The sequence below is a fragment of the Neoarius graeffei genome, chromosome 17 (genome assembly GCF_027579695.1).
Source record: "Neoarius graeffei isolate fNeoGra1 chromosome 17, fNeoGra1.pri, whole genome shotgun sequence".
Lineage (NCBI taxonomy): Eukaryota > Metazoa > Chordata > Actinopteri > Siluriformes > Ariidae > Neoarius > Neoarius graeffei.
In genome coordinates, this window is record NC_083585.1 from 6803509 (window position 1) to 6814693 (window position 11185).

The following is an 11185-nucleotide window of genomic DNA, read 5'->3' on the forward strand; positions in this document are numbered from 1 at the left end:
GATGAGATAGTGACCAGTGAATATTGATACGTTGTAGGTGGTACTATTACAGCCAGAAACAATAAGTCTTCCAGGGGGAACTACAGGGGGAAGAGTCCATGTTTCTGGGGGTTTATGAATTTTAGAAAGGAGGTAAAACAGGTGTGGGATGGGTTGATGTGGGCCAAATAGGAATATTATCTATCTTGAATTCAGGGCTCTAACTAGGCCTTTTCAGCGTATCAGGCCAATACGCAATGTTTCCTTACCACTATGCCCACAACATTGCTGAGACGGCTGTAAAAGTTGCCGCCACACTAATAAAAAGACTTGTCAATGATGAAAATGTGGACTTTTGTTTAATTTTCTCTTGTTATCCCCACACAGTGGCAACAGCGCACCGCCATGCGAATGTTTTACATTTGGACATGCTCGACTCCCCATCCACGTAAGCGCCCAGTGCATAGGTGCCGGAGTAGTTCTATGTGGAGATTGTCACTGATCATGCTAGTCCAGTTTATCTTCTTCCTTATGCTGTGTTTGCTGTAAAGTGCCATCCATGTTAAGAGACACTTGCACGCCCTGCACGTAATATCTGCCAGTCCCGGGAAATTTTTTTTTTTACATTGTGTTGTAATTGAATGGCTGAAGCTGAAAATAAAGCTGACATTTGGTGAACATCAACTGGTTGTTTTATTTTTATTCCATAAATAGATTAGATTAGATTAGATTAGATTAGATTAGATTAGATTAGATTAGATTAGATTAGATTAGATTAGATTAGATTAGATTAGATTAGATTAGATTAGATTAGATTAGATTAGATTAGATAAAACCTTAGTGATCCCTTTGGGAGGGTTCCCTCAGGGAAATTAAGATTCCAGCAGCATCATTACAGATAAACAGAGAAAAGAAATAGAGGAAAACTTCTAGATAAATTAAAATAAATTAAGTATTTACATATACAAATATAAAAAGAATAAGATATGGCGAAGGGGGGGCAGCAGGAAAGATATTGCACTTTATATTGCACAATGTCTGTTATTGCTTATTGTTAGGCTTGGCTACTGCTCCTTCCCGTCCTCTGTCCTCCTGTTACCCCTCCTCCGCCCCAGAGAGGAGTTGTACAGTCTGATGGCGTGAGGGACAAAGGAGTTTTTGAGTCTGTTCATCCTGCACTTGGGAAGGCGCATTCTGTCACTGAACAGGCTCCTCTGGTTGCTAATGATGGTGTGCAGAGGGTGACTGGCATCGTCCATGATGTTCAATAGTTTGTCCATAGACCCCTTCTCTGCCACCGTCACCAGAGAGTCCAGCTTCATGCTGACCACAGAACCGGCCCGCCTGATCAGTTTGTCCAGCCTGGATGTGTCCTTCTTGGATGTGCTGCCCCCCCAGCACACCACAGTGTAAAACAGGACACTGGTGACCACAGGCTGATAGAACATCCACAGGAGTTTCCTGCAGATGTTAAAGGACCGCAGCCTCCTCAGGAAGTATAGCCTGCTCTGTCCCTTCCTGTATAAGTGATTGGTGTTGCAAGTCCAGTCCAGCTTGCTGTCCAGCCACAGCCTGAGGCACTTGTAGAAATCCACAGTCTCCACCTCGACTCCCTCGATCAGAACTGGTCGTGACCTTGGTCTGGACCTCCCAAAGTCAGTGACCAGCTCCTTGGTCTTCGAGGTGTTGAGCTGCAGACGGTTACTGTTGCACCACACAGCAAAGTCCCTCACCAGTCTCCTATACTCCTCCTCTCTGTCGTCACTGATACACCCAACAATGGCTATGTCATCGGCAAACTTCTGAATGTGACACAGCTCCGAGTTGTAGCAGAAGTCCACAGTGTACAGGGTGAAGAGAAGAGGGGCCGGTACCATGCCCTGGGGTGCTCTGGTGCTGCTAATCACAGTGACAGTTGTGATGTCCTTCAGCCTGACATACTGCGGCCTGTCAATGAGGTAGCTGGAGATCCAGGTGACCAGGCAGGGGTCCACTCACATCCTGTTCAGTTTGTCCTGAAGCAGTAGGGGCTGGATGGTGTTGAAGGCACTCGAGAAATCCAAGAAGAGGATCCTCACTGTGCCATTTCCCTTATCCAGATGCGAGTGGGCTCAGTGTAGCAGGTAGAGGATGGCATGTTCCACACCAACACCTGCCCGGTATGCAAACTGCAGACAGTCCTGGACATGTTGTACCTGGGGTCTGAGGAGGCTGAGGAAGAGCTGCTCCAATGTCTTCATCAGATGTGAAGTGAGTGCCACCGGTTGGAAGTCGTTCAGCTCACTGGGACGATTCTTTTTGGGAACTGGAACGATACATGATGTCTTCCAGAGGGTGGGCACTCTCCCCAGCTGCAGGCTGAGGTTGAAGATGCGTTGGAGTAGTTCACCCAGTTCAGCAGCGCAGGTCTTCGGTAGTCAGGGACACACCTTGTCCGGGCCTGATGCTTTCCTGGGGTGAAGCTTCCTCAGTTGACCTCTGACCTGGTCTGCAGTAATGCATGGAGGAGTCTGTGTTGAGGTGGGGGATGAGGGGGAGGAGGGGGCTGCTGTGATGACTGGGGGGAGGTGTGGTTGAGGGAAGAAGGAGAGATGGCTGCAGTGAGGGAGAGGGTGGGGGGACGTGGGCTGGTTGAACCAATTGAAGAAGTCATTCAACTCATTCACCCTCTCCACTGTCCCCTAAACGACTCTGGTCTTTGTATTGTGGCCTGTGATGGTTTTCACACCTTCCCAGACCTCCCTCATGCTGTTCTCCTTCAGCTTATTCATGACATATTTATGAATATATTCAACGATATTCATAAATATGTCATGAATATAGTTGAATATTAATTACAATAAGACTTCAATCAAAAACAATCACAGCAACTTTTAGCAAAAAAAAAAAAATCTCATTAATATTACCAAAAAAGGAGTGACTTTCAGGGAGGCCTGCAAGTCCCAGGAAATGCACTAGAATGCATCTCCGAGCATGCAGAACCTGTAAACTTTCAGGGGCTTAAGGTGGCCCCTGAACCTCTGGCTGTTTTGACTGGTGCCACTACATGAATATTCCCTGTGAATTGATGGTGTTGCTGGTGAAGGGAAGTGATTAATTGATGGATTTGATATTGTACTACAAATTTTGTGGAATGAGAGATGGGTTGATATTATTTCTGATTGAATGGCTGTCTGTTAGGGGTGGCACGGTGGTGTAGTGGTTAGCACTGTCACCTCACAGCAAGAAGGTCCTGGGTTTGCGGCCGGCGAGGGCCTTTCTGTGTGGAGTTTGCATGCTGTCCCTGTGGGTTTCCTCCAGGTGCTCTGGTTTCCCCCACAGTCCAAAGGTATGCAGGTTAGGCTAATTGGTGGCTCTAAATTGACCGTAGGTGTGAATGGGTGTCTATGTGTTAGCCCTGCGATGACCTGGTGACTTGTCCAGGGTTTACCCTGCCTCTCACCCATAGTCAGCTGGGATAGGCTCCAGCTTGCTTGCGACCCTGTAGGACAGGATAAGTGGCTACAGATAATGGATGGATGGATAGCTGTTAGCCATCTGTCTGTTAGCCATTGTTGTAGTCAAGACCACCTAAACCGAGACCAAGACCAAGACCACAGTGTATCAAGACCAAGACTTTGAGGGGTCGAGACCGAGACAAGACCGAGGCAGGGCAAGACCGAGTCAAGACCAAGACCAGACCAGTGTCCCACACTGCATGACACACTTACAGTATGATAAAATGTGGAACATGCAAACCATAGGCACCCCTCAAATAGACCTGTAAGTAATCCACATTCCCATAAAAACACCCACAGAAAACAAATGAAGATTCCTGTTCATTCACCTCTTTTGTTGCCCTATATGTCTGTATAATGAAATGTCTTGATAAAATAATCAAAAGGCACTGCAGAGATGAATTTCATGTGTGAGAATTTTCCTTTGTTTTCTATAAGCAAACAAATACAAACACTAAGGAGCTGAAATCAACTTAACCATCTTTATTTAACACTGTACTGAATGATTTACCATCCATCTAATACAGTACAGTTTTTTTGTGCAAGCAGTTTCAAAAATGATGACATCATATGCCAAACCAGAACAAACTGCAGTGCTGAAACATTTAAGTCCATGCGCACCACGAACGATAAACACATGACATGGACATTGTGAAAGACCACAAAAATGTGGACTTTAAAGTAGAGTTTGGTTGCATTTTAGAAATATCAGAGACTGCAACATTCTGTGACCTAAACGTGCACGATGGGGTCTCATTATGATGCCCCCTCTACTAAAAACCCTCTTCACTGGTGCTGAGGAGGCAGGGACTGACAGCACCTTCAGTGCCAACTTGTGGAGTTGTGGGAATCGGTCATGGTTTTTGGCCCAGAAGATGAGTGCATTATCAGTGTCAGAGTCATTGATGGCATCGAAGTATTCGCTTATCTGTGTTATAACACTTGAATCCTGGGCTGAGTTGCACTTCTTGTGAGCCTTGTAGCGGGACAGAAGGCGTGGGCATTTGACTGGTGGCGAATCACTGGATGAATCCACATTCATGGCCCCAGAGTCAGTTGCATCTCCTTCACTGTCGATCATGTTCTCCACCTCTGACAACAAAGTGTCTGAAAAACACAAACAAATACACAATGACAGGATTAAAACCATAATTCAACTTTGACTATGTAAGGACTTTTTTTTACTATGTCTTTCCCTGGATAATACTAACCTGTCAGTGTCCTCTTCAGCTGATCTCTGATCTTCTTCACTGATGTTGCATTTCCTCCATTTGTGACATCCAGATCCACCCAGTTTAGGCCAAACTGTGGATCCAGCATGGTAGCCAAGAAGTACACATTGTGGTTAAAAGATTCATCTGTTCAAATAGTTAGCTTTCAAAGCTTTCAAATAGTTACACAACGATATGATTAACATGGTACAATATGGCCAAACCAGTCAATTTTCTTACCATAACACTGAAATAACAATCACTTTTAATGTGAATAAACATCCATGGAAAAGAGATAAAAGGGACAGATGTGTATTTTTCTAAACACCCATCTAACACACAGTGTGAGAAAATCTGAGTGATTGAGCGAGCCAGACTTACTCACTTACACACACAAGCTCTAGTGTTTGACTACATAAAGTTACATATTTGTTTGTGTATTTAACCCCCAAATTAGCACTCTAAGTATGTGGTGTATGCTTATAGCCAGGCAAAGCATATTTAATGTGTAACTTCATAGAAGTGGAGCATTAATGTTACTCTGTCTCCACTCTGGAGACTGCTGACTCCTGCTCTCTCACCCAGGAGAGGGAGCGGGGCGTGTATCGTTTACATCAGAGTTGATGTTGATGTAACATAACTATATACACATTAGCTACATAGCTTTACATCACCTGTCTCATCATTTTTATCACATGAAAAAACACAATGTAGGAATAAGACACATGTCCTGACCCCTCACTCTCACACAAAGTTAACACTACATTAGCTAACTTAATGTTACATCCATTGTAACATTAAGTTATTTGATGCAGTGAGGTAATGTGCTAATATGCTTGCGCACCTAGCTAGGGGGTAAATAACCGGCAAGCTAATGAAACCGGTGTCCTGAAACATACTGTATACACATGGTTAGCAAAAGTGTTTAGCTAGTATTCACTAAATCTCATTTACACTTAGCTTACCTTTCTTTATGCTTCCTCTCCAAGTGCCGGTAAAAGTTGGATGTGGTCCCAGCCGTCTCCGTTAGCGTTGCTTTACAAAATTTACATGTTGCGCTGTGTTTTCTTTTGGTTGTAATTGTGCACAAAAACTCTTTGTGGTTCAGGTAACCAAATTTTATTACAGACGAGTTGGCTGACATCTTCACACGGCCTTTTCTCCTGTCACTCACATGCACGTTTGGGGGGGGGGGCATGTGAAAGGGGGCGGGAGGGGTGACAGCCGTTAATGGTGACAACAATTTCAAATGATAAATGAGTCAAGTTACTGGTTGTACTTGAAGCAATACGATTTACGCAAAATCACAGCAATGATATTAACAAGTAAATCCAAAAATGCACAGGCGATTTATTGATATCCCCACAGTTGTGGTCTTGACCAGTCTTGAAATAAAATCCCGAGTCCGCTTTGTCCGAGACCGAGACAAGACCGAGTAAAAATGCAGTCGATTCCGAGACGAGACCGAGACCTTCAAAAAGTGGTCTCAAGACCGATCTCGAGTACTCCAACACTGCTGTTAGCTTCTTGTAGATAGTGATGGGTGTCCATAATTATGATTTTTGAGCCTTTATCTGCTGGTTTTATGAATATTTTTGTTTTGTTGAAGTTGGTTGATGGCCTGTTGTTCAGAAATTGAAAGGTTATGGGGGGGGCAAGGAAATGGACAAGTGTGTGCATGTCCTGTTGGATAGGTCACTGAGTTTCCCATCTATCTGGGATTGGGTTGGTTCCCAGATAGAGGGGAAAGTGAATGGGGTGGGGTATGGGAGTTATCTGATGAGAAGTAATTGATTAATTTACGGTAAGTCTGCAATGGTAATTGTGGATGTCCCTTTGCAGGTCCCCCCGGTGGATATGTGAAGTGTGTGGAATGAATGTCAACCCCTTCTCCAAGAGGGACGTTTGGGAAAGGGTCATGATTAAGCTGTCTTGTGGGAGGAGGGTGGGTACAGAGGGGAAGTGGATTGGGGGTATCCAGGGGTATAGTGGGGACTAGGTTAAATTTAGGTAATTGCTAGTCTAAAGTCCTTCCCACACCATATGGTGCATTAGGCAGCACCAATCTCCGTTTCTGTAGCCTTCGGCCTCTCACCTATTACCATTGCTGGGGGGCTGGTCCTCTGATAACCACAAGAGTTTGACTCCCCACTCACATCTGTATTGCAGCATGCCTTGCCAGACAGCAGTAGGTACCATATTTATGATGGTCTTTGGTATGACCCAACCGCAAGTAGAACTCACGAGCTCTCACTCGAGAGGCGGACACACTAACCACTAGGCCAACTTGCAGAATCTTAGGTAATTGCACCAGTGTGTAAAGATGGTATGTGCAGTAGTGGATGTCCAAAGTATTTTGTCATATATGGTGTAAAATGTTTCTGGTGGAAAAGTGGGTAAACGGGGGAAATGTCTGCTAATGTATGCATTCGTCTGGGTAAGGTTGTTTCTGTACTGGTGTAAGAATGGGTGAAAAGTTACTCAGTGGGATATGTATGATAGCATTGAGGAATGTTGTGGAAGCCTGTTTATAGAGGATTGAAAACTGTTTTGTGCTTGTGTTTTTGGAGTCATTAGATTGTTAATCCCCACCAACAAGACCACTGACTCCACTTGGGGAGAGGGGCGGTTTGTTCCAGTAATTTGAGGAAACGGTAAACGGTAGCACCAGGGTAGCTGTCAGTTTGGATTCTAAGGTTGGGAAATGGGGGGATCCTGTTTAAAATTGAATCCCCTTGTTAGGACTGGGACTGTTTTTGGCCTCTAGAGGCCGCTGTTATTTCCTTATTTGTCTTGTTTGTTTTGGCCTCTAGAGGCTGCCACTGTTCCTGTGTTTTGTGTTTGTGTTGATTGCCTGTTTGTCCTCATTAGTGTCACCTGTTTCCCATTTAGTTTTGTGTATATATACTCCCTCAGTTTGGTCCCTAGTCACAGAGTCTTTGTGCTACCTAGGTTTGTTTCCTCTGTCCCGTGTACCTTGCTTATGCTCTTGTATTTTTTGGTATTTTGTTTTCTTTGGATTTGTTTTACCCTTTTGGATCTTCTGAGCATTTTGCATTTTGCCTTTTCTTTTCTTTGGACTTTATACTACCTTTTTGGATCTTCTGAGCGTTTTGCATTTTGCCTCTTCTTTTCTCATTTTTTGGACTTTGAACCTTTGGATTCTACTTTTTGGGGTTTTTTTTGCCCTGGATTGTATATAGTGTATATATTGTAAATAAACTGTTTTTTGATACTCTACTTTCGCCTCACGCCTCTGCACTTGAGTCATTCCCCCTGGTGGCCTAGTGGGGGTTTGCTGGATCACTACACCAGCGATCTGGGTTCGATTCCCAGCAAAACCCTAACAGAAAGACTCTGTCATGACCGACTCAGCAGAGGCGTCTTCAACGGTCTACCCGGCTAACCTTCAGGGAATTATGGCTTCTTTAACACACTTCAGAGCTACCATGGACACTCATGGACGAACACTTGCAAGCCAACGTGAGGCCCTTGCTCGCCACGAGGTACTGCTTCAGCAAATTGGGAAAACCCTGGCACAGCTGACTCCTCTGCCCGCATCTCCTCATCGTGATCCGGCTCCTGCTTCAGTGCCTTCCGCCACGCTGCCTCCTTCACCTCACAAACCCAGCCTTCCTGCACCACAGAGGTATGACGGTGAGTGCCGGGAGTTCCTTACCCAGTGCCAACTCACCTTTGAGCTCCAGCCTACCACCTACACTACGGATCGCCACAAGATCGCCTTTGTGATAACCTTGTTAGCTGGTAAGGCACGAGCTCGGGCCACGACCATCTGGTAGAGACAGGGACCCGAGTGCTCTGATTTCAAGCTGTTTACAGAAGAGATACTTCGTGTCTTTGATCAGGCGGACATCAGTACAGACGCAGCCAGAAAGCTCATGTCCATCCGGCAAGGAGGAAGCGTCGCAAACTACCCCATCGCATTCCGGACGCTCGCAGCAGTCAGCGGATGGAACGAGGCTGCCCTGGTTTCAGCCTTTCTCCATGGTTTGTCTGACCCCATCAAAGACGGCCTGGCCTCTATTGGATGCCCAAGTGACCTCGAAACCCTGATCTCACATGCTATTCATCTTGACAACAGGATTAGAGAGTGCCGCCAAGTCCAGAGCTTCCCCGGCCTCACTACCTCAACCTGGAGCCCGTCTACCTCCTCCAGTGACTGTCCAGAGCCCATGCAAGTTGGCCGTACTCGTCTCTCCGCAGCTGAAAGGGAGCGCAGAAGGAGGGACAAGTGCTGCATCTACTGTGGCAAGCCTGGCCATTTCTGAGCATCATGTCCCGAGCTCTCGGGAAAAGGACCGCCCCGTCCAGCCGAGGGAGGGTTGTGACGGGGCCTACCCTCTCTCCCGAACTCCCTGGCCAAGGAGTCTACATCCTGGTCTCCATCTCCTGGGGTGAGTCCGTCCACTCTTGTCAGGCTTTGTTAGACTCTGGGGTGGCAGGAAACTTTATGGATATCCACTTCGCCCAAAGTATCAATGTCCCTACTGCTCCTCTTGAAATCCCACTGTCTGTGTCTGCCCTCGATGGCCAAGCTTTAGGTGACGGAAGAGTCACCCAAGTTACTTCTCCAGTCTTTCTCCAGTCTCAAGCTCACAAAGAAGAAATATCCCTGCATCTGATTCATTCACCAGAGTTCCCGGTGATTCTAGGCCTTCCTTGGCTTACCCACCACAACCCTCGTATAGACTGGGTAACAAGCCAGGTTGTGGAATGGGGTCCTGCATGCCATACCTCTTGTCTGCTGTCTAGCTCTCCTGTGTCTCCTGTCGAGCCTCCTGATCTCACCGAGATATCTCAAGTTCCCACAGAATACTGGGATTTGAAAGAAGTATTTAGCAAAAGCAGGGCCGCTGTTCTTCCTCCGCACCATGCCTACGACTGTGCCATCGACTTGCTCCCTGGGACTACCCCTCCTCAGGGCAGACTGTTCTCCCTCTCTCAGCCAGAATGCAAGGCCATGGAGGAATACCTCAAGGACGCCCTGGTCTCTGGGTTCATTCGACCCTCCACCTCACCTGCTGGTGCCAGCTTCTTCTTTGTCGGCAAGAAGGATGGGGGGCTCCGACCATGTATTGACTACAAGGGCCTGAACAAGATCACTGTGTGCAACTGCTATCCCCTTCCACTGATGTCCACAGCATTCGACCTGCTCCAAGGCGCCACCGTCTTCACCAAGTTGGACTTACGGAATGCATACCACCTCATCCGTATCCGACAGGGAGATGAGTGGAAGACCGCCTTTAACACCCTGTCAGGGCACTATGAGTACCAGGTGATGCCCTTCGGACTCACCAATGCACCAGCTGTTTTTCAGGCCCTCATCAACGACATCTTGAGGGACATGATCAATCAGCACGTTTTCGTCTACCTCAATGACATCTTAATATTTTCGAAGACCTTGCAGGAGCACCGCCACCATGTCTGTCAGGTTCTCCAGAGGCTGCTACAGAACAATCTGTTTGCGAAGGCCCAGAAATGCGAGTTTCATGTCCCCAAGGTCTCCTTCCTGGGATTTATTGTATGGACAGGACAACTCCAAATGGACCCAGCCAAGGCCCTGGCCATCCGGGACTGGCCCACTCCCAAGTCCATCAAGGAGGTGCAGCAGTTCTTAGGATTCGCTAATTTTTACTGCAAGTTCGTCAGGAACTTCAGTTCTGTAGCAGCACCCATGTCAGATCTCACCAAAAGGACTGGTGGATCTTATGTCTAGTCTCCTCAGGCGGAAAAGGCGTTTAAAGACCTCAAGCACCGCTTCTGCATGGCACCCATTCTGGTCCTCCCGGACACTTCTCAACCATTCATCGTTGAGGTGGATGCCTTGGACAGTGGTGTCGGAGCGGTTCTCTCTCAACGCTCGGAGGGGAAGTTGCACCCCTGCGCATACTTCTCCCACCGCCTGAGCCCTGCGGAGTCCCAGTATGATGTGGGGGACCGAGAACTGCTAGCGGTCAAACTGGCCCTTGAGGAGTGGAGGCACTGGCTGCAGGGAGCGCAACATCCATTCCTGGTGTGGATGGACCACAAGAACCTGGAGTACCTTCAGCAAGCCAAGAGACTGAACCCACGACAGGCTAAGTGGGCCCTGTTTTTCAGTCGTTTTAACTTCACCCTATCGTACCGCCCTGACTCTAAGAACACTAAGCCTGACATGCTTTCCAGGCTGTTCTCTGCCACCAACAGGGAGAATGAAGTTGGGCCTATCATCCCTGTGTCCCGGATTGTGGCCCCTGTCCGCTGGGGTGTCGAGGAGATCGTCCAACGGGCTCAACGCCAGGACCCCGGTCCTGGGACGGGGCCACCAGGCCTCTTGTACGTCCCACATCAAGCCCGGGCCAAGGTTCCCCAGTGGGGTCACTCGTCCCCTCTCACCGCCCACCCGGGAGCTCGGAGGACCCTGGACTTCTTGAAAAGACGCTTCTGGTGACCGAGCATGGATAAGGAAGTGAGGTCATTCGTCCTGTCCTGTGATGT